This window comes from Urocitellus parryii, chromosome 11 (assembly GCF_045843805.1).
Source record: "Urocitellus parryii isolate mUroPar1 chromosome 11, mUroPar1.hap1, whole genome shotgun sequence".
Classification (NCBI taxonomy): Eukaryota; Metazoa; Chordata; class Mammalia; order Rodentia; family Sciuridae; genus Urocitellus; species Urocitellus parryii.
In genome coordinates, this window is record NC_135541.1 from 124,832,370 (window position 1) to 124,837,341 (window position 4,972).

At 53.8% G+C, this 4,972-nt stretch overlaps 1 non-coding gene across 1 annotated transcript; it reads right to left on the reverse strand.

The window, feature by feature from the left end:
* Positions 1 to 4,100: 4,100 nt before the first annotated feature.
* Trnag-ccc (transfer RNA glycine (anticodon CCC)) lies at positions 4,101 to 4,171 on the reverse strand. Its single transcript has one exon. It is a non-coding gene; the product is annotated as a tRNA-Gly (tRNA).
* Between the last annotated feature and the right edge of the window lie 801 nt (positions 4,172 to 4,972).

Consider the following 4,972-nt stretch of genomic DNA (forward strand, 5'->3'; position numbering starts at 1 on the left):
AACCTACTTTTAAAACAAATTAGGAGATAGGTGGTCACTGTGTTGTCCAGGGTGGCTCCAAACCTCTGGGATCAAGCAATCCTCCGGCCTCAGGCTCCAGAGGAGCTTGGACTACAGAACTAAGGAACAGGTCAACCTGCCCAGAAAGGAACCTACTTCAATGTGAAGAAGCACAGATAATTTATAAGTAAAAACGGGAAAGTGAGAAAGCAACGAGTAAGGTGGAAGATGAGCTCTCTCCCTGAGAGCTGGGAGGAGGCCGAGGGCAGGAAATCCAGATCTTCTGCCCAAGTGCCCTTTGCGATTCAAGAGGATAGCCTTCCCGCAGTCCCCTCCACAGACCCACATCCTCTCCAGGACCACCAACAGTGGTGTGGACAGCAGCCCCAACTCCAACACTGGGCCAGCCCTTCAGGACAAGTCCCTGGCTCAGCTGGACTGAGAATGTGCAGGCCCTGAAGCACATGATGTGCAGAGCCAGCCCCAAGGAGCAGGAGAAACCCAACCCCCACAGGCCAACCAGGATCTCCTGACCCAAAGACAGCAGGCAGCCCAATAATGGGATCAGAGAGCCTTTGGGTCCTGAGGGGTCTCAAGGCCTCCAAGAGAAGGAGAGAGATACACTAGGCCCATGCTAATTGAAAGACAACTGGAGGAGCTATGTTGATTCCAGACAGAGAAATCTTCAGGGCAAGGAAAGTCATTAGGGGTAAAGAAGGATATGACTTAATGATAAAGTGGTCAGTTCCCCCAAGAAGATGATGCAATTCTTCATAATAGGGTCTCTAACAGGAGAGTGTCCGAATATGTCAGGCAAAACCTGAAAGAAGGGCAAGGAGGTATAGCCAAATGCACAGCTATAGTTGGAGACTTCAGCCTCACTCAATGGGTCGTCGACAGATCCGGCAGGTAGAAAATCAAGGAGGATAATGTTGAACTGGCAGCACCACCAGAGGTTTATAGATCACCTCATTCGACAAGGAAGAAACATGTTCTTCTCTAGCTCATGTGAAGTACTCACCACGATCTGCACATTTTGGCCCATAAAACACACTTCAATAGATAGAAAGCAATAGAAATCATACAAAGCATGCTCTCAGGAACAATGAAACTCAACAAGAAATCTCTAAGAGAAAGGTAGCTGGAAGGCCCCAATTTGCAAATGAAACATAACCCTTCATTACAATAGATGCAACAAAATAGTCTCAGGAGATATTGAATATTTGCAGTACGTGACAATGAAAATACAAGTGTGTCAATAGAGTCAGGCCCAGTGGTGCTCCTGTAACCCCAGACACTTGAGTGGCTGAGGCAGGAAGATTCCAAGTTAAGGACAGCCTTAGCAATTTAGGGAGAAGTTGTCTCAAAATAAAAAGTGAAAAAAGGGTTCAGGATGTAGCCCAGTGGCAAAGTGCTTCGGGTTCAACCTCTAATGCCGTTAAGTAAACAAGTAAACAAACAGCAATACAACAAAGCCGATGCTCACAGGTGCATTCACAGCAATGAGTGCACACGCCAACAAGGAAAAAATCCAAAAGTATCATCTAAGCTTCCATTCAAGAACTCTAAGCAGAAGAGCAGATTTAATCCCAGGTATGCCAAAGAAACCAAGATTACATCAGACGTCCTGAAATGGACAGAAGAGAAAGTGTAGAGAAAACCAGTGAAACCAAAAGGTAGTTCCTTGATGATCAACCAAAATCCACAACCTGGGCTGGGGATGTGGCTCAAGCAGTAGCGCGCTCGCCTGGCATGCCTGCGGCCCGGGTTCAATCCTCAGCACCACATACCAACAAAGATGTTGTGTCCGCCGAGAACTAAAAAATAAATATTAAAAAAAAAATTCTCTCTCAAAATCCACAACTTCTCACTGAATAACCAAGCAATGGGAAGACTCAGATTGCCAATATCCAGAAGAAGGAAAGGGGCCAAACTACTCATGTCACAGGCCTTGACAGGAGAGTAGAGGCCTATTAAAACAACTCTCTGCTCACCATGCTGACACCTGCGATGACACAGTCTAGCAAAGCTCACAGGCCACACAGACCATCCACATAAGTCCTCACATATTAAAGAAATTGAATCTGCAAGGAACAACCTCCCAAAACAGAGCCCGGGGTCTAGGTAAATTTGATTCATTCTACCAGACACTTAAAAAAGAGGTGATAGCCAATTTTCTCTACAATCTCTTCCACAAAATACAAACCCTGGACAGCTTCTTAACTGTTTTATAGGCAAGTTTTAGCACAGTACCAAAACCAGAGAAATGACCCAGGGTGTTGAACTAGCCTGGGCTGCAGACCACCTCTTCAAAATCAGCCCTGGAGGAATGATTCACCCAGCAAGGAAACAGGGCTCCCAGGACCTGTTGGAGGAAAGGGAGGAGGGGAGGAGGAGCAGGGGCAGGAGGAGGAGGAGGAGATGGGGGGGGGGGAGAGGAGGAGGAGAGGGAGCAAGGGGAGGAAAGGGAGGAAGAGGAGGAGGAGGATGGAGGGAAGAGGAGGAGAAATGGGGAGCAATGGGAGGAAAGGGAGGATGAGGAAGAGTGGGAAGGAAGGGGAGGAGGAGCAGGGGCAGGAGGAGGGGGAGGAAGAGGGGAGGGGGAGGGCAGGAGGAGGAGGAGAATGGGAGGGAAGAGGAAGAGGAGGTTGAGCAAGGGGAGGAAAGGGAGGAGGAGGAAGAGGGCAAAGCAGGGGAGGAAGAGCAGGGGCAGGAGGAGGAGGAGGGGGAGGGGGAGTGGCAGGAGGAGGATGGTGGGGGAAGAGGAGGAGGAGAGGGAGTGGCAGGAGGAGGAGGATGGTGGGGGAAGAGGAGGAGGAGGGGGAGCAAGGGGAGGAAAGGGAGGAAGAGAGGGAGGAGGAGGAAGAGGGGAAGAAAGGGTGGAGGAGCAGGGGCAGGAGGAGGAGGAGCAGGAGGAGGAGCAGGGAAGAGGAGCAGGGCAGGAGGAGAGCAGGGGCACGAGGAGGAGGAAGAGCTGGTGGAAGAGGACAGGGAGGAGGATCAGTGAAAGAGGAGTAGGAGGAAGAGGATTGGGAGGAGGACCAGGTGCAGGAGGAGGAAGAGGACCAGGAGGAGGAGGGGCAGGGGAGCTGGGGCAAGAGGAGGAGGAGGAGAGGCAGGAGTAGAGGAGGAGGAGGAGGGGCAGGAGGAGCAGGAAGGGCAGGGACAGGAACAGCAGGGTAAGGAGGAGGAGGAGCAGGGAGGAGGAGGAGGAAGAGGGCAGAAGGAGCAGGGCAGGAGGGTTGCCTGCAGACTGGAACCAATTATGCACTTCGGTGTGCATGCGGATGACCTTCAGAGACAGGACAGAGGACACAGAAAGGAGAGAAGCCTACTCAGTTCTGTTGTCCTGGCGTCTCCCTCCGAGCTCTTCCTAAGGCCCATTCAAGAGAGTAAAGGACCGGTGACCCTTGGCCAGTGTTCTGGAGTGGGCAGCACTTGGACTCTGCGAAGAGCCGGTGAAAACAGACGGGGTCCACCGACTGGACGCAGCTTGGCTGGTCCCGGGCTCAGAGCCGCAGGGGTTCCAAACTCTGCACAGAAGGCAGGGTGTCCCTGGGCGGGGGGGGGGGGGGGGAGCGAAAGCAGGAGGATTAGAAGGGCGTCCCCCTCCCCGCGCTCCTGGGCCACCCTGAACTTTCCGCAGACGCCGCGGACTGACTTTGACCGGGACCACCAGGCACAAGGGGCTGTTGTCCGGCCGGCCGCGGCCACGCGCAGAACGCGCGGCGAGAGTGGGTCTGGGCTCCGCGCCTCCCGCGCGGTGTGCGCAACTGGTCCCGTGGCGCTGCCGTCGGGCGTTCCCTTCCCGGTCCCCTTCTGCAGGGAGAAGCGGCCCAGTGACCTGTCCAAGTGCAGGAAGTGAATCCGTGCGCAGGAGCCTCCAGATCCGAGGAAAAAGGGTTGCACGGGTTTGCTGAGCAGAGGAGGACAGGCAAACCCACACTGCATAGTCAGCCTGTGCCTGCCGAGATCCCTTCCTGTGTGGCAATTGGGAAATGACCCTGAGATCTTGGCCTTTGTGGTCTTTCCTGACCAGACTTGCTGGAGACCAGGGGAGGGAAGGCGAAAGCGGGCCTCCCAGCTGCGCTGAGAAGGTGTGCATTGGCCGGGAATGGAACCCGGGTCTCCCGCGTGGGAGGCGAGAATTCTACCACTGAACCACCAATGCTTGGGGTACAGGACTTGCTCCATCCTGGTGACGCGGAAAGCAATAATATACGGACGTCACTATGAAGAAAACCAACTGGCTTCAAGAAGCCCAAGTCTGCAGCGGGCTCTGGACCACCGGGTGGAGACCCGCTAGAGGAAAACAGCAGAAATTCACCCGTTTTCGGTCCCTGGTCTTCATCTGCGGCGAATCTACGGAAAGGTCATGTCCTCGCTTGTTAATCTATATGGCCCCTGCCCTGCCCCGGCTGGCGGCTGCTAGGGGCTGACCAGTGGTGGGAGCTCGAGGGTCCGGGAATGATGCCACACACAGGCTCCACTGTGCTGATTCTCCTAGGCTTTCTTTTTCCAGAAGCAGTTTCCCTGCAGCCCTGCCTGACTTTCATGGCCAGGATTTGTCAAGTTTCTCGGCGAATTGCCTGCCATCCCTGCAGGAGAAACGCAGCCTGAGGTGAAGTCCACAAAAGCAGCACAAGGTACCCTGCAGGGGGAGGCTTTTCTGACCCTTTCAACAGGCCGGGGCGCAGAACTCAGGGAGTGAAGGATAATCCCTCTAATCTTAAAATCTGTGAAAATTTATGGCCAAGGGTCCACTTAGAAACTGTCAGCATGGGCCAAAGTGACCTGGAGTTGTCATGGCAGAGGGGACGTGCCAGTCTGATGCCATTCTACTGTCAGTCAAAAGTGAAGAGGTGGACCTGAGCGGGACTCTCAGGATCCCCAATAAACCTGGAAGGCAGGAGAGGCACTCTGTCCCTCTCCTCTCTGAGGGGACCCACTCCCTCTCTCGCCTGACAGTACT